Below are 27,559 nucleotides of genomic sequence, written 5' to 3'. Positions count from 1 at the left end.
CGCAAACCGCACAGGACTGCAGGTAGAGCATCTACCCACGGTGTCCCTTCAGTTGATATTTCCTTAGTTGGTCTTTCAGACTGTGGGTGATTGGGGCAATGTGACTTCCAACTTACCCCTAGTGAGGCAATTACAGCCTGGCACACCTTCCCAGTGTAGTCTGCCCCTAGATCAGTATCCAAGGGGCAGGGCAGTCCGTACCACGGGATCATCTTTATCATACACTTGGGTATGTGCCAGCCCACATCACATCATCATACAACCCCACATTCTTTACACATTTGTTCTAACCACTATTAAACATCTATTAAAGGCCTCAACCTGAATTCTCCCCTTTCCCCAATAGAGGTTTCACAGGGGTCTCAGACTCCCGCCCTCCCAGTGCCGCTCGTCTGGCATCTGCATCTGCATGGTTGTTACCTTGAGTTACTGGAATTCTTTATTTATTGTGTTATTGACACCTTACTCAAGCTGCTTCCGTCGGCAGCTGTAAAACTACAAATCAGTTCAGAGACAAGCCCAGTATTCTTAACTGGAGTCCCTGCCGTTGTGAGAGAATCTTATTTCTCCATAGCCATCCAGAATTGTGGCCTACATGCAACAAATACATACATTATATACATATACAGTAACCTTTTAACATCTTTCTTTTTACAATCTTCCATCAGTGCTCTTAACTGGCTTGCTGTGCTGAGGCAGTGGAGGGGCATTTTCCGATTGTTAGCACCTCGAATTCTGTTGTAACGGCTCAGCCTGTTCTCTGTTCTCCCTCATGCATCAGAGAGGACCCATCAGTAAACAGTATTACATTTTCTTCAATTTTCACCGTCCCCCACCCTTTGGCTACAGTATCGAATGGTATAATAGTGCCTACCTCCATGCTCCTGCGTCAGCACAGCTGCCCAGAACCCTTTGTCCACACTTACATACAAAGAATGGTTGATCCATCTGAGGAAACCCCAGTCTCAGCACCTGTAAGAGAGCTTGTTTCAAATTATTACAGGCGGCTTTTGCTGCTGGTACCAAGGCAATCTTGTCCTTGTTCTGCACTCCCCCCTTAAGCAGATCTGTTAAAAGTTGTGCTCACCCCGTAAAAATATTGCACCCTGGCCCTGTTAAAATCACACAATGCTCGACACAAAAGGGCCTTATCATAACTGCTTAATATTAGACACTCTAAAGCTGAAGCAACTCAGACTTGTGGGTTTCCTCGTCAGGGGAAGCATTCAGAATACCATCAACATACTGAGTGATCACAGTCAGTTGAAGCCACGTGATACCCTGTTCTGGATAGTCATTCTTTGTAATGCATAATATTCCAACCCAATAGATCTGGGATAAAACCACCCATTAAAATCTGGTACTCGGCAAGTAAAACTTGGTGCCCCAATACTCCTGTGGCCTCCTGCCGTCTCCCTATATACATTACTCTATAGCACACTGTTGAACAGAGGAGTGAAACAAGCATGACAGTAGTGCTCCAGTATCCCCTAACAGAGAAACCAACACTCCATTAACAGTACATTTTAATCCACTGGACTGGGACAGACTTAGGTAGGCTACAAGGGATTTACAGGATCTAATCGTTAGGTAAACAGATCTTCTCACAAGAAGTTATTCTCCCCAGTCTCGATTCTAAACCTACAGCGTTTCAGCATGTCTGAGACATTCGAATAAACCCAAATTGTTTCCACTATTGCAACTAATTTTATAAAAATACAAACACTGTTTATCTAACTACTTTTACGTCCACCTGTACTGTACTTATACGTTTCAGACGCTCTTATATTTTCCAATCTCCTTAAGTTGATTTTCATCAAGTCTCTTTAGTTACGTCTCTAGCCAGTCCCACTGGCTAAACACACTCACACCGTCATTTAGTATACAAAAACTCACAGTTACACACATACATGCCGGCACACAAATTCATAAAACACACATACACATCGAGAATATATTTTTCTCTTCGTACTACAATGTGCTGTATTCTTGTTTTACTTCTACATGAATCCTTTTAATTCCTGAAGCGCACTCCAGGTTCGCTGCATTCCTAATTTTGGGTGCGGTACTTTAGCCCACCGGTCAATATCTTCCGGTTTTGGATTTGATCGTATGGGGGAATCAGGGAAGGGAGGTGCGAGTACGGACCCCCTCGATGGGGTGCGAGACACTTAGAGTGACGCTGTCATCAACAGCGCCAGCCCCCGCTACATCAGGCCCTCTCCCACTTAGGGTGAGAGTACAGGTCTGCAGGCACCCTCTGTTTAAGAAGGGAGTTCCTGTTCTGTCTCTATCACACTCGTACCAGGTGTCATCCCACCCAGACCCCCCGTCTCCATATGGTCACTGTGGGAATTGATCCCAATTATTTTCATTTCCTGCCTGTCTGTTCCCCTATGGGAGAGCAGGATATAACACATTAACTAGTGCAGTGCGACCAGGAACTAATTCTTCTTTTAGTTTCTGATTCTCCTGCACTGCCTCTTTTTGCTTTTGTTTATACTCTTTCGTAGCGAGTAAAGTATCTTTTCTTCCGGGTTTTTGTTTTCCCCGTAAACACACTTAAGAAGTCACATCCCAATTTCTTTTTTTTCTCATGTATCTGCCACCACTGGTGCCGGCCGTGCACCAGGGTGGGAGCTACATGCTTGTGCTTTTGCCAATCAATACGCATATGCTTATTTTACAGGCGTCTTCGCCCCAGACTCCCTCGGACAAACTCAGCTTTTCCCATATTTTTCTCCTTCTTTTCCTTCAACTTACACTTTTCCGATATATAAACGGACCCTTCCACCACTTTCTCAAACCATCAGTTAGTACACATGTTCGGTCTCTTTTACTTTTGTCATGTGTGAGGTAACAGCTCATACAGTAAGGGGATGCTTTCACTTGAAAAACCTGTGCATTCCTGCACTCATTCAGCCAAGGGCGTCTGTTACCTCCAGATCTAAATGCCTCTCAGAGACTTTAGAGAGGACTTACACCACACTGTTCACAGGTAAGGAACGAGACCTCGAAAACCCCCTTTCTTGATCAGTAATTCACTATGCCCAGAATGCCAGCATCGCTGCTTTTGCTCCACGGTGGACTTACACACTGAGCTCAATCAGGGCGATTCTCGGGTCTCAACGTCCTTTAAATCCTGCTACTTAATGCTTTGCTCTTTTATTATGAGGTGTGTTTATGTTAGTGTCGTGCGTGTGTATATGTATTTCACAAACAAGGAAAACACCAAAAACATACATACATATATATATCTCCTACTTCTGTTTCCTTTAAGACAAAAATCCACGCCACGCCAATCCGTGCACGATCAAGGCGTAGCTAATCTCAGGACCCCGGGTGCAATTAAGGCCCACACCAATCCTGGATTATATATATCTCACTTTTGGAAAAAGAATGGACCGGGGGTAATGTTTCACTAGTTGCAGTGCTAAGCTCACTGGGTTACAGTCCTACAGTGTCACACAGGGCCAGTGGCGCAATGGATAACTTCATTTCCATGGCAGTAGGGCCAAGCAATTTAGCATTTTTATAGTACCAGAAAACAAGAATCAGCACTATGCCTTTGCCATGGAAGCACATAGTCAGCAGGATTCGAACCTGCGCAGGGAGTCCCCAACCGATTTCGAGCCCATCGCCTTAACCACTCAACCACGATTACAGCAAGCTTGCTACCGCCGCATTCCTCCTATAATCTAACACGGAGTGCGAGGTGGCTGCGGAAACTTTTTCAAAGTCGCTCTCCGTTAAAAAAAAACACCTTTCACAAAATAATTGCCGGCAGACAGACACACCTCAGGGGGTTTAAGGCTGGCTTCACGTTCAAATGATAAAGTCTACTCGGCCGGATGTCAAAATGCAACTTTGGCAGACAGAAAAAACATCAACAAACCACAAATGTGGACAAGGATTTTACAAGCTGCACCACACTGCACTTTCAAAAGCATTTACATTCGTGTTAGACGCAGGAATTGCCTTTGATTTGCGCGCTTCCGAACGCCATGGAAAACGAAACAAAACTAAAGCCCTCAGCTCCTGCACTTGATTATAATGCCATTGCGTGTCGGAGCAGGAATTTACGTCATCCTACCACTGCAACACGGGGAATAGAGGGAAATGAGCACACGCTACGAATCGTCTCAATCACTCCCTAGAGTCGTAAGGCTCATTGAAGGGTGCACCCCCATCATAATGCGCCCTGCCCTACAAATAAAACAGGTCTACGGGTCTGAAACCTGCTCCACGGAAAACAGTTCTGTTGCGCTTTTGATCAAAGGAAGATTCTCTGTTCTTACTTTTTGATGACATAACACCCAAAGGGGCTTCTTTGGAGCTGGATTCCAACCAGCATCCTAAAGTTTCTTGGCGGTATCCTTTACAGTCCTCTGTTCGGTCGACAAGGAACAGAAGGGGGCAGCTTTCCTCACACATACAGTGGAATGTACTGTAGTGTTCCCCTTCATTGAATTCGCAGTTCTGCATCAGACCTCTAACTCGTTTCCTTAGCTTGGATTTAAGCCACGAAGCAGGCTTCTACTGTATAAACGTCTAGAGGAATCACAAACTATTTGAGAGGCCATCATCCCAGGGGGAACTGACAAAGTCTATCCCTAAACACCTAGCGCAGTCTCTCGAGAGACTGTCAAAACTCGCTTTCTCCGTTTGCGTTGCAAGTAAGTGAAAACGCAATCTCAACCCAGAGCCACTTGACAGCAGCGGCACGTAAATACTGTTACTGTCACTGCTCGATACTGACGTTAGCCTACTATACCATGTTCAGCCACCGCTAGAAAATGTCCGGCTCTAGAACCGGAGCAAACAACAGGAGGGCCAACGCCAAACGGGCACACGTGTCAGAGATGGAGCGTGACAAGGATGGGATTTGAACCCATGCGTGCAGAACACAACAGATTAGCAATCCATCGCCTTAACCACTCGGCCACCTCGTCGAGGGAACTGGGCTGTCCGGCACGCTCCAGATGATCTTTTTCTTTTTTTTCCCTCGTACTCGAGGGTCATTTTCCTGTTCCACATGCGATTTCAACATTTTCCTTGGGAGATGTCAAGCCAGCAAGCCACTGCTGTGGTTCAGTGGCCAGTGTGGAGTTCAGTGGCCCTGTTGTACACAGAAAGCACATTGAGCTCCTTGGACATGAAAAGTTCCAGATAAAAGCCATTTGTCACCCTTTCTCTTGGTGTCGATGTTGCTATTGTATGTAAAGGTGGCAACTTGCTCAGCGAGCAGGCGGAGCACACACCGAATGCAGATGTGTCTGAGTGGTCTGTCCAGGTGGCTGCAAAAGGACAGCACTCCCGGGGTGCCTGTCACGGACGTCCAAAGGGACTAACCGTGGGGAGCAGGAGAGCGGAAAAAGACCCATATGCGTAGCGGCGAGACGGGAAAAAGGCCCGGGCTCATTAGTGCAAAGAGTTCAGGAATGCCGTATAGAAACCTATGCCCTCAGGGAGCGGACGTGGGGCACCCTGGTGCTAGGCGGGTCTCAGGACATCCAAACGTCAATGCTGAGCCAGGACAGAGTGCAAGACCCGGAAATATATAGCCCAAGGGAAAGAGAGGGACCGGAAGGACAGCAGACCGGAAACTAGGGACAGGACAGAGAAGGAGCGCCCTCTGGCTGTAAAGCGTTTTGAGAAGCCACCTTTAAAGGTGATATATACTGTAAAAGCGCTGATTCTTGTGGAATGTGTTCCGCCGGGGATTCAATTTTTTTTTTATTGCGCATCTAACGAAATCTCAGTATAACTTTGTTCATGAACAAACAGTGGCATGTTACATTATTATTAGTTTTTTTGTTAACAAGGCTCGCCAGCTAATGTGAATCGAAACCTGTCTTTCTAGCTTTTAAAGTCGTGCGATGTGTAAGCCACAATTCAAATAGAGAAAAAAGAGCTGACTGACAAGATTTGAGATGTGGCTGTCAATGTTGGATTAAAAAAAGCACATTGCCCGACGTTTGTTGCATTGCTTGAAAATAACTTTATTTCGAGAGACTGGATAAGTAATTCAAGTGTTTTTTTTTAACTTCCTGAAAAACAACTAATAATTTAACTATATGTAACGTTTTATGATATGTCGCGGTTTTGAATGTCTGAGGACATGTGCTGGCTGGACAGGAGGCTCTACTGTACACAGAGAGGGGCGGGAGGAGGGGACAAGCCGATACATACTCTTAGAGTTTGATTAATAGGGAATATAATACAAAAATATAGTACTAAAAATAAGATACACTCTACAGACATTCACAACGGCGACTGTCAGAAGATAGGACACAGCGGCTCAGGCACCCGCTGAATGGAAAAGGGGCACTTTAATGTTCTGTATGGCTAATATTCAATACTTTAATATTCTTTTCTGTATGTTTAACAATAGTGGGTACTGACCTTATTCGTCCCTGCTCCCGTTGTTAGGTGTTAATGTGTTGTTAAGTGTGAATTTGAACCTGTTTCCCGGAGGTCTGGCTTTTTTTCTGGAAAACCATAACTCTGGTCTTGTCCAGATTGACTGTTGGCGCCCAGGTCTGACAGTGCTGCTCCAGCAGTGCCAGGTTCTGGCGCAGCCTCTGTTCTGTGGGCGACAGCGGGACCAGGTCGTCTGCAAAGAGCAGGAACTCAATTTCCATAATTAATGCAGATCAGTAAATCAAGGGACAAAGCAACTATTGCGCCCGGGTCCTTAATGGGCTTTGACGTGCTAATGCATTGGTTTAACAGTCCGGGTGTGGCAAGCCTCTAATGTTTAACCTTTAACTGTTTTTCCATCTACTGTATTGCTTTGAGATGCCACTTTTAAAGGTGATATGTAAAATAAAGTTTTTTATTATTGTTATAGAGAAACATGATCAGATTTTCCCTGGTTCAGAAAAAAAGATCTAAAGTGCTACACCTAACTTTCTTAATTCGATGTATTTAAAGCAGTGAACTACTGTAGGTGTAACATAACATTCAGAAATACAATCGAGAATAGTTTTGTGGTGTTTGTTTAGATGAAACGTTCCTAAAACGTATAACGTAACAAAATTAAAGACGATTAAAATCTGTAATCTTTCCACGTGTACTGTATGTCATCGGAAAGTTTCTGCTTTGTGTAAGGATGGTATCAAAAAGTAATCTTAAGTGGTGAGAAAGCTGTGCTCAATGTGTTTAAGGGACTTAAAAGTAAAAGGTGATGCTTCATATTGCTTGACTAATTTTAAAAACGAAGTTATAAATGCAGTTATAAATCCCTCGGTGCCGCGCCGGGTGTAAATATCAAAATATACATTCGTCCCGGGCAGAGGCCGAAGAGCGCCCGGCTGGGGTGCGTGGGGAAGAGCAGGACAGGAGTGAAAGGCGGGGTTTAGGAAGGCGTACAGTCTGGGCAGGTATAGATTACACTTTTCTAAAACGAATTTGAAAAATAAAAACGATTACAATCTAATCCTTCCACGTTTGATCCCAAAATCCCAAGAAATATACATCTAAACGGGTAGAAAGCTATGCTGAAAGTTTATTAAGATACTTAGAAGACAAAGATACTGTATCAATTTATGTTGCATTAGCCTGATTATGATTAAAAAAAACATATAATTAAACACGCGTTTGCGATTTAAATCAAAACACGATTTAAATCAATATAAATGTTTATATTGTAACGCATACTGTCCAGCCTCCATTTCTCTATAAACATTTACTCTATTACACACACACACAATAGAAGCAGGAAGCAGAAGCAGGGACCGTTGTCAGAAAGGAAGAAGGTGACTATTCATTGTCATCAAAAATGACTTAGAATCGATCATGTTGTGATATTTTGAAATATAAAAGTCAATTGATTGTCCATAATATTGCTATTCTATTTTTTCGAAGAAATGTTTGTTAAAAGAAAAGTCCAGCACCAGCTGGATTTGAACACACAATCCGTGAGTTGATAATCGGGCACGTAGACCAGTAGGCTACAAGGGAAATCAAATGAAGAGAGAGGCGAAACAGCCCTACACAGCCCTGTCACAGTACACGAATATAATCATTTCATTATTAAATTCTTTAGATACGCGATTCCATATTATATTAGCAGAAAAGCTTAAAACTACCACTTTTTCACATGCTATTTCACATGCTAGTTAAATACTTCGATGCTTAAAATCGTTAGGGAGAAATGGAATACCAGTGTGTATTTTTCCTTTAAAGTACCGATTCCTGGAATCTGACTGGCTGACACCCTTCTGAAGTGGTTCCATAAAATCTGGTATACGGAAAAGAAAGCGTTGATAAAAAAGCCTGGATTCTCATGTATCTCATACAAGTATCTTTTAATACAGTCTTTGCTGTGCTCTTGAGGATCCTTGTGATATTTTGAGCTCTAGTTGAATGAGAAGTGTCGCATTTTAAATAATTTTCGTGGTTAGAAATTATGAAACGCCCTGTTAAAAGCAAGGGAGTTTTTATGCCCGTTGAAGTAAAACAAAATGCCTGACAAAGTATGGCTTGGACAGATTCCAAGTGCCTGTACAAATGTGCTAAAGAAACTATACTTTGAGAATACAGCTTGTCCAAAGTCATTCATTATTAATACTATTAGTAATATCTTCGGTAAAGGCTTTGATGCATAAATATTTCTGATAAAGGTAGGTTGTGTACTTTTGTCCAACTTAGCAATCTTGCTTTCATAAAATATACCAACATTTTAATGACTGATGATTACATGCTGTAATACACAGTTCAAAATTAAAAGCTCAAATGCTGTACATGAGAGGTTAAGCTCCCCCTGGCGGTTTTACAAGGTGACACCGGATAGTTTCCGGCATGACGTCAAATGACGCGATTAACCGTGTGAAACCGCGTGTTACCGCTACACGCCCACCGGGGTATGCCGCGAAATACCCCACCCCTTTTTAATGGCTGCATCTGTACAAGCCTTGCAGACAGACACGCCTCAGAGGACTTAAGGGTGGCTTCATGTCGGAATGATAAAGTCTCCCCGTCCGGACATGAAAATGCCACTTTGTTACACACAAAAAAAGAATCAACAACAGAGAAATGCCCACAAGCATTTGAAAAGCCACACCACGTCGCACATGAAATAGCTCTTACATTAGTGGTAGACGCAGGAATCGCCTTTTTATTTACGCTCTTACCAACGCGATGGAAAGCAAAACAAAGCAAAGCAGAGCAAAACAAAACGAACAAACGAAAACCCTGCATATAACGCCGTTACGCACTGCACCCCGGGGTGTACGGTATATGGGAACGAGCACACGCCACGAATCGTCTCGAATCACTCCCTACAGCTGTAAGGCGCCTTGAAGCGTGCACCCCCAACATTCTTCTTTGCGCATCTGTGAAAGGTAAACTCTTGAGCAAACTCTGAACCAGCTCTAAGGAAACTAATCCGATTAGACGTTACTTTGACTCATCTTTTTACGCTCAGTGCTGGATTGCTCAAACTCCAGCTAGGGTTAGGGTTAGCATTCCCACGCTACTTAGACACTTTGTTTACGCTCAGTGCTGGATTTTGGGAAATTCAGGACGAGTGGGAATTTTCTCCTATCTGTCAATTCTGTTTTGTTTTGGAGACTCTTGGCTGCCTATGTTGTACAGTGCAGTGTGAAGGAAACATTTTCCAAAACTGTTTCAGCTCAAAAGTTGTAAGAATACCTCTCCAGCTGCTTTAACTCTCTTCATTTTTGTCATTTAATGTGACACTCGATGTATAACTGGAGCCTCACATATGCAAATGGTGAGGCTCCAGTTCGACACCCAGTTCGACACCACTTTACAGTATATGACAAAAGCATGGCAGACTGTGCCGGACCGGCAGATAACTTCCGCTTATTTTTACCATATTAAACATTGGAAATCCAACCACTTGCATTTGTGACACTTGATTTTAGCTCCACCTTAGACACTCTTTAAATCTTCAAACACTTTTCTCTTCTCCCGCAACACTCTTGTCTGTCGGCACTATGTGGCAGCGTTGCATGACAACCCCTCTCACCACGGAACGGAACCTAACAGCTTTGGTAAGAGAGGAGAAAAGGACCTGTCCCGTACAGGGCTCGAACCCGTGACCTTGGCGTTATTAGCACCACGCTATAACCAACTGAGCTAACCAGCCTCACGACAGTGCTCCTCTCTGTGCTGCAAAAAATCGAACTCAGGGAATTTCTTTTGTCCTCCTTTGAATAGAAAGCCGTGTAATTCAGTGTACGGGCTTTCTCGTGCAGTTTCATAGTTCTTGTAACCCAAATCCTACACTGGCCTGAAGTGCCCCCCCATTTCACAGCATTTTTCAGCTGATTTAAAATGTACCTAAAGGAGAAGCATTATTGAAGACCATCAATTACCAAGATCTTTTGTCAAAGGTTTTGGTGGTCATTTTGAATGACCACAGAGCGCTGTGACCTCGGTTTTACATCTCATCCAAAAGACAGCGCCCTTTTACAACACAGCATCTCCGTCACTATACTGGGGCATTGGGACCTGCACAGACCTCAGGGTGAGCGCCCCCCCCGCCGGCACCATTAACACCGCTTCCAGCTGGAAGCTTTGTTTTTCCCTGTAGCTCACCCTCATCCGGGTACTGACCTGGCTCACACCTGCTTAGCTTCAGTGGGTTTTCAGTTGCGAGTTGCAAGGGGATGCAAGTGATGGAGCCGCTCGCTGCAAAAGCCACTAAATTGGCCGGGAATCGAACCCAAGCCTCCCGCGTGGCAGGCAAGAATTTTACTACTGAACCACCAATGCTCAGTGCTTGGGCCTTCAAAAAAGACGCTTTTTTGGTGCTCTGTGCAAAACGCGTTGACATCTGCTTCCAGCTGCAAAATGCCATTCGCGGACGCTGAAGAACTTATTTCCAAGGCAGCGGGTACAAGCGATTGGGCGTTTTAAAACCACCAGGAACAGCAAAAAGGCGCGCTTCTTCGCTTGCACCGAAACACACCAACTGGAGGCGGACAACGTAGTCGGCAGGATTCGAACCTGCGTGGGGAGACCCCAATGGATTTCTAGTCCATCACCTTAACCACTCGGCCACGACTACAGCAAGCCCCACCCCCGCTGCGTTCTTGCTACAATCTTACCTGGATCTCGAGGCGCCGGCGGGAGCCTATTTCAAAGTCGTTCTCCGTTTCAAAAAAACATTTCCAAAATACAAGCCTTGCAGACAGACACGCCTCAGAGGACTTAAGGGTGGCTTCATGTCGGAATGATAAAGTCTCCCAGTCCGGACATGAAAATGCCACTTTGTTACACACAAAAAAAGAATCAACAACAGAGAAATGCCCACAAGCATTTGAAAAGCCGCACCACGTTGCACTTGAAATAGCTCTTACATTAGTGGTAGACGCAGGAATCGCCTTTTTATTTACGCTCTTACCAACGCGATGGAAAGCAAAACAAAGCAAAGCAGAGCAAAACAAAATGAACAAACAAAAACCCTGCATATAACGCCGTTACGTGCCCAAGCGGTATTGTACGTCATCCTAGCACTGTACCCCGGGGCGTACGGTATATGGGAACGAGCACACGCCACGAATCGTCTCGACTCTCTTTATTGATTATTATGACTTAGATAAAGATAAGATCACATGTTAGGAGCCATTCATGCAGAAATCCACATCATTCCGAAGGGCTGTTTACAAAAGTTTTTCTCCCAACTGTATGTGAGAGAAAAGCACAGACGCTCACTGAGTAAGGTGGGGTTGCAGCTCCGCAAATTGCAAGGACATTTGTACTCTCAAAAGGGGACAGGAGCACCCCAGATGGGACTCGAACCCACAATCCCTGGCTTAGGAGGCCAGTGCCTTATCCATTAGGCCACTGGGGCACATTGGGTGGGGTCGATCACGCTGATGAAGAGCCAGTTTTTTTTTCCTTTGCTTTTTGAAAGGGATCCCCAAAATTAGGAAAGTTAGGCAGCAGAAGGTTTACTGTGACCTGAGAAGGACCGGCATCCAATCACGGTGGTACACACACACACGCTCTCACTCATCTGAGCTACACGGCTACCAAGATGATCTCAGGTGCGCCGAGCTGGTACGGAACATATTGAACTCATCGACGGCGAATTGTCTCTCAGACAGGCTTTTCACCTCTGAGCTCCCTGACTGACAGTGATCAGCTAGGTAGTGAAACAGTCAGCTGCTTCTAAGCCTTAAACAGCTGCATCTCGGCGCTTCCAAGGAGAGATGATTTGAAAGCCGAACATCGCCCATTGGGAACACCTTACTATCACTAGTTTAAGAGACTCTTAAGGTCTTGCAGAGGTGCCTGTCTAATAGCATGCGCTTTTCAAGCTATAGGTGTTTAGGCTGAGGCAGAATGCCTGTTAACAAAATGTTTTTCTAAAGGGGCCTCGCACTCTTTTCCAAGCAATGGTCACCATCCCCACCGAGTGTCACAATGTAGTCATGTCCTAGGACGTCACCTGTTAGTCTCCATTTGTCTGCCACCAACACTTTAGGTTACGGGGTCACAACCGCACCCCGGAGAGCAGAGGAGCCGTTGGCGTTCTGGTGGCGCAGATTGGGCTGAAGGTGGGGCGCTTGAATCTCGCTGTTGGAGGCCATCTGAAACTGACCCAAGCCTTTCCCTTGAATTAAATGTAAATAAGAAATGAACCCCAGATGCACATGGAATCAATCACGTGTTTCCTTTGAGCCGTTTCAAAGACTGCTCCAGAGTTTACCTTGCACAGATGCGCAAAGATTAATGATGGGGGTGCATGCTTCCAGGCGCCTTACAACTGTAGGGACTTATTAGAGACAAGTCGTAGCGTGTGTTCGTTTCCATATACGCCCCATGTTGCAATGGTAGGATGAAGTCAAATACGGCTTGGACGTGTAACGGCATTCTATCCAACTGCAGGACTTGAGGGTTTTTTTGTGCTTTGTTCTGTTTTCGTTGACATCGCATTCGTAAGAGCGTCAAAAAAAGGCAATTCCAGCATCTAACACGAATAAAAGGGCTATTGAAACTGCAGGGCTGCGCAGCTTCTAAAATCCTTGCACACAATTCTCCGTTATTGTTACTTCCTTCTTTCTGTCTAACAAAGTTCCCTTTTCCTAACCGGACGGGGAGACTTTATCATTCCAACTTGAAGCCAGCCTTAAGTCCTCTGAGGCGCATTTGTCTGCTAGCATGCTTTTGTGAAAGTTCAAATTTGGACAAACACAATCTGTGGCGTTTAGCGTGACATAGTCTTGCAGGCATCGTGCTGTCTCACTGCAATACTATACCGCTGGAGGAAACAGTCCATCTGGCCATGAAACTCATTTGAACGTCTAGCTACAGCAACTAACAATATCATGATTTATTCAGGATGTGTGGAATCAGCACGTCCCGGAGACAGCTTCCGAAATCGTGAGCATTCTCTGGTGGTGTCCTGCTGGGATCCTGTGGGCGTGTGTTGGTGGTATAGTGGTGAGCATGCAAAAGCCACTGCATTGGCCAGGAATCAAACCCGAGCCTCCTACTTGGCAGGCAGGAATTCTTCCACTGAACCACCAATGCTCAATACCTGTACCGTCAAAAAAGACGCTTTTTTGGTGCTCTGTTCAAAAAGCGTCGACATCTGTTTCCAGCTGCAAAATGCCATCCGCGGACGCTGAAGAATTTATTTATTTAGACACCGCTCAGAATCCCCTGTAAGATTCTCCCTCAGTTCCTTTGAGCAGTGTTTTACCTCTTTCAAAAGGCTTCACTTTCCTAGTCACATTCCAAGGCTCATCGAACCCGGGCTGTTCCTCCAGTGGTATAGTATTGCAGTGAGACAGCACGATGCCTGCAAGACTATGTCACGCTAAACGCCACAGATTGTGTTTGTCCGTTCGTGTCAGTCGTCCTGCAACCACGGGAAGTGGGACACAAACATGCTGCAATGCTTTCAGGACGTTAGGATTTGTTTATGCAACATCCGAGAAGAGTACTTGTGGCTTGAATGTGAACTGTACGTGCCCGCCCCCTTTCCTCTGTAGTGCATGAGTTCCTCCCGGCATGCCCTTCGTCATTGTTCTGTCATCTTGTATTTAAAGGGTTGTATTTCTGCTGCTGAAAATAAGCAACGGTTTTCTCACAACGCCCTTTGTTTCCGACGGAGCCCTTGTCTGTCATGAAATTCTTCAAAACCTCAAGCTAGAAGAAGAAGACGACAAATATGAAGCGTTACAGCAACGACATGCCATGAGACGATTGATAACGATTTCCATAGGATCCCCGCGGTTGCCTGGCAACCGTCAGCTTTGCGCAGTGGCAGTATCGTAGCCTGTGAGGTTTAGCCGAGGCGCGATTATTACTAGTTGAAAACTTTTCCCAATACCCCCCTTCCGCCGGTTTGCAATACAATCGGCGAAAGCAATTTTTGACAGTCTCGTCAGAGACTGAGCAAGGTGTTTAAAGACAGATTTTGTCATGGTGACATCATGATAGAAAGAAACGAGCTTGTTACGTTTCAACAGAAACGCTCTTTAGCTCTTTCAGCGTTATGCAGAGAACAGCGTCTGTCGGGATCACTTTTGAGTCAGCGCGAAACGCCGTGTGCTGTCAGTTTGATTTCATATTGCTCGTAGCGGCGCCCGGCTTTTGTCTGTCAAACGTTAGGTTGCGCTTCTTCATGCTGCATCGTCGGCATGAGTGGAGCTTTATAAACGTCTGTACTTACTGCGCCCCATAAGAAATCGTTTGTCCCCGTTCAAAAGAGATTGTGCGATGTCCTGCAGCAAACCTTTGACAGTTTCAAAAGAGGAATTTATTCTGCTTCCTGTGCGTGCAGTAGTTACAAAGTTGAACGCCTTTACACGATCTTCTGCAGTTTTCAGTGGGCGGGCTTTGTCAAATGGCTTGGAAAAACGCACTGTGTTTCGGCTCGGGAAACATCATGAGCAGTGTCCTGCATGTTTTCTGTGTATAGCTGTCTTTTAACGCATACAGAATTCATTCGAAATCATTGATTTCTCCAATTAACAAGGGTCCCTTAAAGGATGAGTCAAAGTAACGTCTAATCGGATTAGTTTCCTTAGAGCTGGTTCAGAGTTTGCTCAAGAGTTTACCTTTCACAGATGCGCAAAGAAGAATGTTGGGGGTGCATGCTTCAAGGCACCTTACAGCTGTAGGGAGTGATTCGAGACGATTCGTGGCGTGTGCTCGTTCCCATATACCGTACGACCCGGGGTGCAGTGCTAGGATGACATACAATACCGCTTGGGCACGTAACGGCGTTATACAGTATGCAAGTGCGGGACGTGAGGGTTTTCGTCTGTTCGTTTTGTTTTGCTCTGCTTTGCTTTGTTTCGTGGTCAAGAGGCGTAAGGTAAATCGTAATCCAGGGAGAACACTGGTGGCAAACAGTCCGAGGTGAGAGGCGAGGTCCAAAGTCGAAAAGGCAGAAGGGGAGTCCAATATCCAGAATAAACGAGGTAATGGAAAAACGCCAGGTAGAGCTCTCAAAGAGTAGACTCAATACCAAGCAGCGGGAAGCAGGTAAAGATGGTAAAAATAGCACTGCGTACCGCACGGTGGAGTGTGTGCAGGTGGGTTAACTCGTGCGGCGGCGTTTGTTAATAATCACCCACTGCTGGTGCTGATTAGATCGCTTAAGAGTTGGTCTTAACTGCCTGGTGGTCATGACAAGCTCCTCTTTAAGCTGTGGTTTAGTTTTGCATTCATGTGTTTCTAGAGCAGTTATTTATAACACCTTACTATCACTAGTTTAAGAGACTCTTAAGGTCTTGCAGAGGTGCCTGTCTAATAGCATGCACTTTGCAAGCTATAGGTGTTTAGGCTGAGGCAGAATGCCTGTTAACAAAATGTTTTTCTAAAGGTGTGTCCAAGTGGCTGCAAAAGGACAACACTCCTGGGGCACCGTGGCTTAGTTGGTTAAAGCGCCTGTCTAGTAAACAGGAGATCCTGGGTCCGAATCCCAGCGGTGCCTTCTTTGTTCTGTCTTCTCGAACAGTACTGGTCATTATGGACAACCGCCTACGGCTAGACTTAATTAAATGCAAGTATTCATTTCCTGTCTTTAACGCGACTTGTTTTTCTTAAAATGGATGCAACTTGCAAAACATGAAATACAAACCTTGCTAATCAGCGCTAGCGGCTGGCAAAAAAAAAGAAGTCAGCAATGTTTTTTTTCTTTAACCTTAACCCTGCTAATAGAGAAGAGTTAAACGACCGAGTCTATGCAGCTTAAACGGTGCGCATGTCGGGTCCTTAGCTGAAAGGGTGGTAAATCACGCTCACCCCAGTCCTTAATCTTTTAAAGAGGATACAAAATTGAACCTAGTCGCCACATCACATACATCCTATTCAACGATAAAAAGGTAACATCTATCCTCGTCCAGAGTAAATCTCACGTTGAGGGCATATTTTTTTCCACTTTACCATGAGTCGGGCTCGGCTGCACAGAGGAGAGAGCAGAGCAATGAGGTCACGGGGACAGGGGAGTCACATGCTGGCGGTTTGAATACGCGGAAGATCACATCCGCACTCCGGACTCTGAATCCTGCCATCCGAGTTAAGATCTCGGCGGAACCTGAGGCGCAGTTCCTTCTTAAAACGTAATCTGGTGAGCATTTCTAGAATCGTACTTGTATAGATGCAGCCTTTAATGTGTTGCTAGGTTAAAATTGATGACTTCTTGAACTTCAGTAGGCAACTGCCCTCTTGATTTCGGATTTAATTTCTTTATTACAGGGGCGCTTTTATGAAGACAGAGTCATGTTCAGGTACTTTGCTTGATGGAGGAAGCTCATTTCGGACTCTGTGATCTGCTCACCTGGAAAGGTCTACTGTACTACTACAAGAGAGAAGTAGAGTCTGGAAGAAGGGACAATTTTATGATGCTTTGGAAGGTAATGCTTTTTTTTCTTTGAAATCGAAATGAATCAGAATATCAGTGCAAAAGACAAACTCTTGGTTTGGTTTAAAGAGATATGGTTTTAAAACAGACAAAATGTAGAAAACAGGTGTTTCTCACTTTTGGAAAAGAATGGACCGGGGGTAATATTTTACTAGTTGCAGGGCTGAGATCACTGGGTTACAGTCCTGTAGTGTCACATCAGGGACAGTGGCGCAATGCATAATGCATCTGACTACGGATTAGGAGATTGTAGGTTCGACTCCTACCTGGCTCGGGTCGTTTTAAAACACATCGGGCTATTCCCCAAGTAGCCTGTGCTACTTACTGCATTGTAATCGTACCCAGTAAGAGATTTCCTTCATATAAATGAACTGCACCTGACAGCTTTAGAATAACACCTGGGCTCAGTACGGTGCTGAGAGCTCAGCGTTGCTGTTCTAATTAGCACGCACGATTGTTGCTAGTTGAAAACTTTTCCCAATACCCCGCTTCCGCTGGTTTGCAATACAATCGGCGAAAGCAATTTTTGACAGTCTCGTCAGAGACTGAGCAAGGTGTTTAAAGACAGATTTTGTCATGGTGACATCATGGTAGAAAGAAACGAGCTTGTTACGTCTCAACAGAAACGCTCTTTATCTCTTTCAGCGTTATGCAGAGAACAGCGTCTGTCGAGATCACTTTTGAGTCAGCGCGAAACGCCGTGTGCTGTCAGTTTGATTTCATATTGCTCGTAGCGGCGCCCGGCTTTTGTCTGTCAAACGTTAGGTTGCGCTTCTTCATGCTGCATCGTCGGCATGAGTGGAGCTTTTTAAACGTCTGTACTTACTGCGCCCCATAAGAAATCGTTTGTCCCCGTTCAAAAGAGATTGTGCGATGTCCTGCAGCGTTTGCAAAGCAAACCTTTGACAGTTTGAAAAGAGGAATTTATTGTGCTTCCTGTGCGTGCAGTAGTTACAAAGTTGAAGGTCTTTACACGATCTGCTGCAGTTTTCAGTGGGCGAGCTTTGTCAGATGGCTTGGAAAAACGCACTGTGTTTCGGCTCGGGAAACATCATGGGCAGTGTCCTGCATGTTTTCTGTGTATAGCTGTCTTTTAACACATACAGAATTCATTAGAAATCATTGATTTCTCCAATTAACAAGGGTCCCTTTTGAACCTGCGAGAAGCATTCCTTCAATGTAACAGATTTACTCCGGGGAAAGGCAGCATGACATTGAGAGTAGCTCAAGCTTTCAGCACCCGTATCGGACTGCGTGTATGCAGACACCGCTCAGAATCCCCTGTAAGATTCTCCTTCAATTCCGTTTTGCAGTGCTTTAGCTCTTTCAAAAGGCTTCGCTTTGCTAGTCATAATCCAAGGCTCATGACAGCATTTGAAACCAATTGCCACTGCGTTGGCCAGGAATCGAACCCAGGTCAACTGCTTGGAAGGCAGCTATGCTCAACACTATACCACCAATGCACGCCCACAGGTGCCCTGCAGGACACCACCAGAGAATGCTCACGATTTCGGAAGCTGTCTCCGGGACGTGCTGATTCCACACATCCTGAATAAATCATGATATTGTTAGTTGCTGTAGCTAGACGTTCAAATGAGTTTCATGGCCAGATGGACTGTTTCCTCCAGCGATTTCGATTTTTAAGAACTTTTATTTCCTTTTCACAATAAAATACAGGGCATCACAAATGCTTTACATTAATATACATACTTAAAACAGTATATATGATCACATCTTATTACATTTTGACACGGTACGAGTTACATAGCAACAATTTCTTTTTTCTGAAGCAAATCACATTCTTTACTTAAACATGATAGTGTTTTTCACAGTTTCTTGAGATATTGACCTATGCCCTCTATTTCCCACAGATTTTCTGCTTCCTCCCTCCCTTCTCTCCACAGATCTCTGAGGTAATAGTTCTCTCTGGTGATGAACAGGGCCAGGCTACCTGCAGCCTTGACTGGGATCTTGATGCCTTTGAACAGCCCCATGTTCCTCACTCTCCACAGGGCGTCTTTCCCACTGTTCACCACGGCCCAGATCCTGTCAAACACGTCAGGAGGAAGTTTGACAGGAGAGATGCCGTATATGACGAAAGCAGCGGTCAGGGTAAATTGGGGCGAGAGAGCCTGCAACCAATCTTCAAACTGTGCCCAGAAGGCCTTAGCAAAAAAGCAGGACCACAGGAGATGGGTCACAGTCTCCTCCTCGCTGCAGCCCACCCTAACGCAGCGAGGGCTGGGTGTGAGGACCATACGGTACAAGGAAGTTCGTACCGGTAAGCACTGGTGGACGACACTCCAGGCTAAATCTCTGTGAATGTTGCACAGAAACTTAGAGGATGTGTGTTTCCACACCTTCCTTGTTTGGGCTGATGTTAAAATGCCCACAGGGGTCTGCCTATTGTTCTGGGGTGCAAAGAAATCTTCCAGTTTTTGGACGCTGACATCTCGGAGGGGAATATGGCCAATTGTGTGAGATCTTAGAAAACTTTTAACTGTCCCATAAATTGCAGGGCATGTGTCAGAGAGTGGGACATCCAGCTTGGGTCTGACACCCCACACTCTGAACACCTCCCTACCTACCCAGAGCCTGGAAAAATAAGTCCAGGTACGCGCTGCAGGTGCTGTTGCAAAGCCTCTCAGCACAGAGGCCAGGAAAATGCACAGCAGCTTCGTAGCAATATCTGGGACAGACTTCCCCCCTGAGGGTAGCGGCCTGTACATTATTTCCCTTCTGAGTCTTTCCTGCTTCACACCCCATAGAAATTGAAACATCAATCTCCTCAGCACCGCCGCAACACGGTGTGGGATTGGGAAGGTAGAAGCCAGAAAATTCAAGACAGGCAAGAGCTTGGCTTTGATGACCAGCACCTTCCCTGTCATGGTGAGGTCTCGGTTCTTCCATTGCATCAGTTTTTTGTTTAAGATTGGCAATTTGTTCTGCCAATTTACTGTTCCCATCTCTTCTCCAAAATACACCCCCAGGACCTTAATTCTCTTCTCTTGCAGCCTGAGATCATGTCCTTCTTTTGGCTCCCTCCAGTTCTGATAAAGAGCGAGATTTTTTGATTTGTTAATTTTTGCAGAGGAAGCCAAAGAGAACCGATCACAGCACTGCAGAGCTCTACTAATTGAGGCATTGTCAGAGAGGAGCAGGGTGACGTCATCCATGTATAGAGATGTCTTTACCTCTCCTCCCCCACTTCCAGGTACTGGTATCCCATTAATGGCCTGATCCTGGCGCAAGGCACAGGCTAAGGGCTCCATAGCCAAAACGAATAACAAGGGGGATAATGGCCAGCCCTGCCTCACAACAGACTTCAAAGGGGCGTGATCTATTGCCATTAACCATTACTCTGCTGTTGCTACCTGTGTACAGCAGGTTAATCCACTTTCTCATGATGGGGCCAAACTTCATGTGCTCAAGTACCGAAGTTAAGTACTGCCGGTTTAGGCGGTCAAAGGCCTTTTCTAGGTCTACACCTGAAATGCACAGAGGGAGGGAGCGATCCTCTGAGTACAGACAGACATCCCTCAACAAGGCCAGGTTGTCGCTCATCAGGCATCCTGCTATCCCACAAGTCTGTTCTTTCCCTACCAGTGAGGCCACTACATTTTGTAGGCGCAGGAAAAGGGCTTTGGACAGGATCTTAGTGTCCACGCCTAACAGGCTGAGGGGTCTCCAGTTCTTTATGTCATTCTTTGCTCCTTAAACAAGAGAGAGATAGTGCCTTCTCTTAAGGAGTCAGGCAGCAATTCTGTCTTATAGCTTTCCTCGAATAGGAGCAGCAGCGGATCCTGAAGCAGATCCCAAAAGGTGCAATAAAATTCTTTAGGGAGCCCGTCAGCACCCGGAGTTTTCCCCTTCTGTAAGCTCTCCATAGCCTGTCTCAGCTCTTCTACTGTCAAATCCCTCTCAAGTACTTCCCTATCTTCTTCACTCAAAACGTTTTCTAGCTTTGAGGTAAAAAAATGAATTTCTTCATCCTTTACCTCTGTAGAGCTGTACAGTCTTGAGTAGAAGGCCTCGGTGCAGGAGAGGATTGCACTCGGCTCTGTTCTCTCTCGTCCCTCCTCATCAACTACACTTTCCATGACAGACTTGGAGCCTTCCACTTTCCTGAAAAAGAGGCGAGAACACTTCTCATTTTCTTCCAAGAACTGCACTCGACTACTTTCTTCGGCTATGCTCCGGATGTCCTTTTTTAAAAGGGTGATATCCTCGAGCACATCGAAGCCACTGTGCATCATCGTGTAGAGACGCTGCAGCTGCCTCTGTTTCCTGGCTAGCACTCCTCTCCGTCTGGCAGCAGCCTTCCTTCCCTCAGCCATGAAAAAGGCCTTTGTCCTCACCTTCACCTCCTCCCACCACTCTCCTACTGACCCGTACAGACACTGCAAGGACAGCCACTGTGATAGTTTCTCCTTGTAGCAGGATACTACCCCCTCGTTCTCTAGCAGCTTTGTGTTGAGTTTCCAGATGCCTGGGCCAAAGCCCTGGAGTTCCACTCTACGACCTAAAGCCTGATGATCTGAGAAGAAGACAGGCTGAAGAGTGACCCCAACAACTTTCACTCTCTCTGAGACAAAGCAATAGTCAATTCTGGAGCTGCTATTCCTCCCTGACCATGTATATCCTGCTGTTGTGGGATATATACATCTATATGTGTCTGAGAGTTTAAAGTCTTGAACTAAGTTTTGCAGGGCCAGTGACCTGGAATCCAATTTTATCAGAGAGCTAGACTGCCTGTCTGTGTGCTCTAAGATACAATTAAAATCCCCTCCCACTATCACGTCTGTGCTACATAACAATAGGTGAGAGAGTGCCTTGAGTAGCTCCACCCTTCCTCCCACGTCAGTAGGGCAATACACATTGATTAGCCGCAGGTTAACGGTCCCCCATTCCACATCCACACACAGCAACCTGCCATCTATGACCCTCTGAATACTTTTCAATTTGAAAGCCCATCCTTTGAAAAGAATGGCCACGCCAGAGGCTCTGTTGTTATTGTCCCCTGACCAAACAGAAGGCCCTTTATCCCACCTATCTTCAAAGCTTTTATACCTCTCTTGATAGGCTAAAGCACACTCCTGCAACATCAACACATCTCCCTCTCTCTGCTGGAGGTAATCAAAGACAGACTGGCATTTAACTCTGTCATTGATACCTCTGGTGTTAAGAGATATTATGTTTAGAGCCATATTACATAAGAAAGTGGAACCAGTCTTTACAAAACACATTTCTCTTCTGTCTCACCTGGTCCCTTCTTCTTTTTCTTTTTCTTCTTACCAATTTCCTGCCAGCCATCCTCTGAATGAGCCTTCATCAGGGTGGCAGCAGTAAAAGCATTCACGGAGTCCATTTCAAGGAAGGGGGTAGAGGGAGGGGTGGAGGGGTTCCAGCTGTTCCCATCGCCATGCTCTCCTTCCTCCTCGCTCGGGGAGAAAACAGAGTCATTTTTCCTTTTCCTCAAGTCCAGCTCCTGGGAGCACCGAGGGGAAAGGGGTGCAGCCGATGCACCAGTCTCCTCTTCCCCCTCACCAACCATTTGCTGCAGATCCTCTGTGATGGACTGGATGGAGGAGAGGAGGGCATCTGTAGCACTTGCAGAGTCTGAGAAAAGCAGCTCCGCTGAATCCTGGGTATCCTCGCTGGACCCGCTCCACCGGGGGGCCCCACACTGGCCCTCGTTCTGAGGAGCAGGAGTGGGGGAGGGGTCCTCGCTGTTCTCGGGGGTTTTCAAACCCTCGTGCTTGTCTGGTGCAGTCTGTTGTGGGGGCGTAGTGGATTTCTCTTCCACCGGCCCCGGAACCACAGCAGGGCAGATCCTGGCTGGAGGCTGAGACTTTATCAAACAAGGGTTCTTTGTTTGACTTGTTGTTTGCTTTGGCTTTTCGGGCCGGTTTGGCTGAAACAAGCACTGCCTCATCCTTTCTCATTTTGAGTTTATTGGCGTAGGCATGAGGGCAGTTTATAAAAACGTGTCCTTCCAAGCCAAGTAAATTGCACTTTGGCAGCATTGAACAGTCAGAGGCTAAATGTCCCTGTTTGCCACAGGTCTTGCAGCATTTCACAGTGCAGGGCGATGCCAGGTGTCCCACAGCGCCGACACACCTTTGGTTGTCCCACATAAAAAACATAGCCATTGCAGGCGCCCAGCCAGATTGTAGAGGGCAGGTGCCTTAAGCCTCCATTTACATTGTCCGGTAGCAAGCGAACCTCGAATTTCCTTGCTCCTGCTTTTATACCGTCAACATATCTAACCTCAGTTCCATGGTGGACGGTGCAGTACTGGTTAAGCCAGGTGTGAATGTCCTCCGTCTTTTTTGAAGGTACAGGCATTGAGCATTGGTGGTTCAGTGTTAGAATTCTCGCCTGCCACGCGGGAGGCTTGGTTTTGATTCCCAGCCAATGCAGTGGCTTTTGCAACTCGCAACTGAAAACCCACTGAAGCTAAGCGGGTGTGAGCTAGGTCAGTACCCGGATGAGGGTGAGCTACAGGGAAAAACAAAGCTTCCAGCTGGAAGCGGTGTTAATGGTGCCGGCGGGGGGGCGCTCACCCTGAGGTCTGTGCGGGTCCCAATGCCCCAGTATAGTGACGGAGATGCTGTGTTGTAAGAGGGCGCTGTCTTTTGGATGAGATGTAAAACCGAGGTCACAGCGCTCTGTGGTCATTAAAAATGACCACCAAAACCTTTGACAAAAGCTCTTGGTAATTGATGGTCTTCAAAAATGCTTCTCCTTTAGGTACATTTTAAATCAGCTGAAAAATGCTGTGAAATGGGGGGCATTTCAGGCCAGTGTAGGATTTTGGTTACAAGAACCATGAAAGTGCACAAGAAAGCCCGTACACTGAATTACACGGCTTTCTATTCAAAAGAGGACAAAAGAAATTCCCTGAGTTCGATTTTTTGCAGCACTGAGAGGGGCACTGTTGCGAGGCCAGTTAGCTCAGTTGGTTAGAGCGTGGTGCTAATAACGCCAAGGTTGTTGGGTCCGGCCGTCTGATTGGCGTTCTTTTCTTTGGGGGGCGGGAAGTGTCCGGCCGCAGGGGATCTTGGGACCTTGCCTGCATAGCGGCTTCCCAGAGTGCGTCGTTTCCGGCACAGTGTGGCCGGGTGTTTTCCGAGTTATCGCACGGATTGGTCACGCTCGCAAGCCGTGAGCCGCAGGCGATGAGCCCGGAGCTGAACGGGCCCCACTGGCTAGTTTGTAAGGCCAGGTGCATTGCCAACCACGACCGGCAGCGCAGAGGCCTTGAAGGCGGCCTGGGCTCCTGCAGCTGTGCAGCCACGCACTCTGGTTTCTCTTCATCTCGTACAAATCTTTCACCTTTTACTAAAGATTTCCGTGGAGAGGAGCATGAATGAGTTCCATGCAATTTTTGTGCTTCCCTGCCTTTGGGTGGGGCGCAGCCTGGCTGGTCAAAGAGAGAAAACAAAAACGCTCGCAATCGGTCTTGTTATGGCGATTGTGGCAGTCTGCTCTGCGAGTCCACGGTCTCCGGCCGTCTGATTGGCGCTCTTTTCTTTGGGGGGCGGGAAGTGTCCGGCCGCAGGGGATCTTGGGACCTCGCTTAGCATAGCGGCTTCCCAGAGTGCGTCGTTTCCGGCACAGTGTTGCCGGGTGTTTTCCGAGTTATCGCACGGATTCGGCACGCTCGCAAGCCGTGAGCCGCAGGCGATGAGCCCGGAGCTGAACGGGCCCCACTGGCTCGTTTGTAAGGCCAGGTGTATTGCCAACCACGACCGGCAGGGCAGAGGCTTTGAAGGTGGCCTGGGCTCCTGCAGCAGTGCAGCCACGCACTCTGGTTTCTCTTCATCTCATACAAATCTTTCGCCTTTTACTTAAGATTTCCGTGGAGAGGAGCATGAACGAGTTCCATGCAATTTTTGTGCTTCCCTGCCTTCGGGTGGGGCGCAGCCTGGCTGGTCAAAGAGAGAAAACAAAAACGCTCGCAATCGGTCTTGTTATGTCGATTGTGGCAGTCTGCTCCGCGAGTCCTCGGTCTCCGGCCGTCTGATTGGCGCTCTTTTCTTTGGGGGTTGGGAAGTGTCCGGCCGCAGGGGATCTTGGGACCTCGCCTTGCATAGCGGCTTCCCAGAGTGCGTCGTTTCCGGCACAGTGTGGCCGGGTGTTTTCCGAGTTCTCGCACGGATTGGTCACGCTCGCAAGCCGTGAGCCGCAGGCGATGAGCCCGGAGCTGAACGGGCCCCACTGGCTAGTTTGTAAGGCCAGGTGCATTGCCAACCACGACTGGCAGCGCAGAGGCTTTGAAGGCGGCCTGGGCTCCTGCAGCTGTGCAGCCACGCACTCTGGTTTCTCTTCATCTCGTACAAATCTTTCGCCTTTTACTAAAGATTTCCGTGGAGAGGAGCATGAATGAGTTCCATGCAATTTTTGTGCTTCCCTGCCTTCGGGTGGGGCGCAGCCTGGCTGGTCAAAGAGAGAAAACAAAAACGCTCGCAATCGGTCTTGTTATGGCGATTGTGGCAGTCTGCTCCGCGAGTCCTCGGTCTCCGGCCGTCTGATTGGCGCTCTTTTCTTTGGGGGGCGGGAAGTGTCCGGCCGCAGGGGATCTTGGGACCTCGCTTTGCATAGCGGCTTCCCAGAGTGCGTCATTTCCGGCACAGTGTGGCCGGGTGTTTTCCGAGTTATCGCACGGATTGGTCACGCTCGCAAGCCGTGAGCCGCAGGCGATGAGCCCGGAGCTGAACGGGCCCCACTGGCTAGTTTGTAAGGCCAGGTGCATTGCCAACCACGACCGGCAGCGCAGAGGCTTTGAAGGCGGCCTGGGCTCCTGCAGCTGTGCAGCCACGCACTCTGGTTTCTCTTCATCTCGTACAAATCTTTCGCCTTTTACTAAAGATTTCCGTGGAGAGGAGCATGAATGAGTTCCATGCAATTTTTGTGCTTCCCTGCCTTCGGGTGGGGCGCAGCCTGGCTGGTCAAAGAGAGAAAACAAAAACGCTCGCAATCGGTCTTGTTATGGCGATTGTGGCAGTCTGCTCCGCGAGTCCACGGTCTCCGGCCGTCTGATTGGCGCTCTTTTCTTTGGGGGGCGGGAAGTGTCCGGCCGCAGGGGATCTTGGGACCTCGCTTTGCATAGCGGCTTCCCAGAGTGCGTCATTTCCGGCACAGTGTGGCCGGGTGTTTTCCGAGTTATCGCACGGATTGGTCACGCTCGCAAGCCGTGAGCCGCAGGCGATGAGCCCGGAGCTGAACGGGCCCCACTGGCTAGTTTGTAAGGCCAGGTGCATTGCCAACCACGACCGGCAGCGCAGAGGCTTTGAAGGCGGCCTGGGCTCCTGTAGCTGTGCAGCCACGCACTCTGGTTTCTCTTCATCTCGTACAAATCTTTCGCCTTTTACTAAAGATTTCCGTGGAGAGGAGCATGAATGAGTTCCATGCAATTTTTGTGCTTCCCTGCCTTCGGGTGGGGCGCAGCCTGGCTGGTCAAAGAGAGAAAACAAAAACGCCCGCAATCGGTCTTGTTATGGCGATTGTGGCAGTCTGCTCCGCGAGTCCACGGTCTCCGGCCGTCTGATTGGCGCTCTTTTCTTTGGGGGGCGGGAAGTGTCCGGCCGCAGGGGATCTTGGGACCTCGCTTTGCATAGCGGCTTCCCAGAGTGCGTCGTTTCCGGCACAGTGTGGCCGGGTGTTTTCCGAGTTATCGCACGGATTTGGCACGCTCGCAAGCCGTGAGCCGCAGGCGATGAGCCCGGAGCTGAACGGGCCCCACTGGCTCGTTTGTAAGGCCAGGTGTATTGCCAACCACGACCGGCAGCGCAGAGGCTTTGAAGGCGGCCTGGGCTCCTGCAGCTGTGCAGCCACGCACTCTGGTTTCTCTTCATCTCGTACAAATCTTTCGCCTTTTACTAAAGATTTCCGTGGAGAGGAGCATGAATGAGTTCCATGCAATTTTTGTGCTTCCCTGCCTTCGGGTGGGGCGCAGCCTGGCTGGTCAAAGAGAGAAAACAAAAACGCTCGCAATCGGTCTTGTTATGGCGATTGTGGCAGTCTGCTCCGCGAGTCCACGGTCTCCGGCCGTCTGATTGGCGCTCTTTTCTTTGGGGGGCGGGAAGTGTCCGGCCGCAGGGGATCTTGGGACCTCGCTTTGCATAGCGGCTTCCCAGAGTGCGTCATTTCCGGCACAGTGTGGCCGGGTGTTTTCCGAGTTATCGCACGGATTCGGCACGCTCGCAAGCCGTGAGCCGCAGGCGATGAGCCCGGAGCTGAACGGGCCCCACTGGCTAGTTTGTAAGGCCAGGTGCATTGCCAACCACGACCGGCAGCGCAGAGGCTTTGAAGGCGGCCTGGGCTCCTGCAGCTGTGCAGCCACGCACTCTGGTTTCTTTTCATCTCGTACAAATCTTTTGCCTTTTACTAAAGATTTCCGTGGAGAGGAGCATGAATGCGTTCCATGCAATTTTTGTGCTTCCCTGCCTTCGGGTGGGGCGCAGCGTGGCTGGTCAAAGAGAGAAAACAAAAACGCCCGCAATCGGTCTTGTTATGGCGATTGTGGCAGTCTGCTCCGCGAGTCCACGGTCTCCGGCCGTCTGATTGGCGCTCTTTTCTTTGGGGGGCGGGAAGTGTCCGGCCGCAGGGGATCTTGGGACCTCGCTTTGCATAGCGGCTTCCCAGAGTGCGTCGTTTCCGGCACAGTGTGGCCGGGTGTTTTCCGAGTTATCGCAC

At 47.5% G+C, this 27,559-nt stretch overlaps 12 non-coding genes across 12 annotated transcripts; 10 read left to right on the top strand and 2 right to left on the bottom strand.

The window, feature by feature from the left end:
- Positions 1 to 10,959: 10,959 nt before the first annotated feature.
- Positions 10,960 to 11,041, bottom strand: trnas-aga (transfer RNA serine (anticodon AGA)). The gene has a single exon. It is a non-coding gene; the product is annotated as a tRNA-Ser (tRNA).
- Positions 11,042 to 11,754: 713 nt separating this feature from the next.
- Positions 11,755 to 11,827, bottom strand: trnar-ccu (transfer RNA arginine (anticodon CCU)). The gene has a single exon. It is a non-coding gene; the product is annotated as a tRNA-Arg (tRNA).
- Positions 11,828 to 14,236: 2,409 nt separating this feature from the next.
- Positions 14,237 to 14,378, top strand: LOC138237561 (U4 spliceosomal RNA). Its single transcript, XR_011189012.1, has one exon. It is a non-coding gene; the product is annotated as a U4 spliceosomal RNA (small nuclear RNA).
- A 1,476-nt stretch (positions 14,379 to 15,854) lies between these two features.
- On the top strand, positions 15,855 to 15,928 carry trnat-agu (transfer RNA threonine (anticodon AGU)). The gene has a single exon. It is a non-coding gene; the product is annotated as a tRNA-Thr (tRNA).
- Positions 15,929 to 17,264: 1,336 nt separating this feature from the next.
- Positions 17,265 to 17,403, top strand: LOC138237568 (U4 spliceosomal RNA). The gene has a single exon (XR_011189018.1). It is a non-coding gene; the product is annotated as a U4 spliceosomal RNA (small nuclear RNA).
- Positions 17,404 to 24,158: 6,755 nt separating this feature from the next.
- Positions 24,159 to 24,275, top strand: LOC138237516 (U5 spliceosomal RNA). Its single transcript, XR_011188969.1, has one exon. It is a non-coding gene; the product is annotated as a U5 spliceosomal RNA (small nuclear RNA).
- A 391-nt stretch (positions 24,276 to 24,666) lies between these two features.
- LOC138237533 (U5 spliceosomal RNA) lies at positions 24,667 to 24,783 on the top strand. Its single transcript, XR_011188985.1, has one exon. It is a non-coding gene; the product is annotated as a U5 spliceosomal RNA (small nuclear RNA).
- Positions 24,784 to 25,174: 391 nt separating this feature from the next.
- LOC138237577 (U5 spliceosomal RNA) lies at positions 25,175 to 25,291 on the top strand. The gene has a single exon (XR_011189027.1). It is a non-coding gene; the product is annotated as a U5 spliceosomal RNA (small nuclear RNA).
- A 391-nt stretch (positions 25,292 to 25,682) lies between these two features.
- On the top strand, positions 25,683 to 25,799 carry LOC138237576 (U5 spliceosomal RNA). The gene has a single exon (XR_011189026.1). It is a non-coding gene; the product is annotated as a U5 spliceosomal RNA (small nuclear RNA).
- A 391-nt stretch (positions 25,800 to 26,190) lies between these two features.
- Positions 26,191 to 26,307, top strand: LOC138237575 (U5 spliceosomal RNA). The gene has a single exon (XR_011189025.1). It is a non-coding gene; the product is annotated as a U5 spliceosomal RNA (small nuclear RNA).
- Positions 26,308 to 26,698: 391 nt separating this feature from the next.
- LOC138237574 (U5 spliceosomal RNA) lies at positions 26,699 to 26,815 on the top strand. Its single transcript, XR_011189024.1, has one exon. It is a non-coding gene; the product is annotated as a U5 spliceosomal RNA (small nuclear RNA).
- A 391-nt stretch (positions 26,816 to 27,206) lies between these two features.
- On the top strand, positions 27,207 to 27,323 carry LOC138237525 (U5 spliceosomal RNA). Its single transcript, XR_011188978.1, has one exon. It is a non-coding gene; the product is annotated as a U5 spliceosomal RNA (small nuclear RNA).
- The last annotated feature ends 236 nt before the right edge of the window (positions 27,324 to 27,559 follow it).

Source organism: Lepisosteus oculatus, unplaced genomic scaffold (genome assembly GCF_040954835.1).
Source record: "Lepisosteus oculatus isolate fLepOcu1 unplaced genomic scaffold, fLepOcu1.hap2 HAP2_SCAFFOLD_99, whole genome shotgun sequence".
In the NCBI taxonomy this organism is placed as follows: Eukaryota; Metazoa; Chordata; class Actinopteri; order Semionotiformes; family Lepisosteidae; genus Lepisosteus; species Lepisosteus oculatus.
This window is presented reverse-complemented; position numbering and strand designations above follow the sequence as displayed.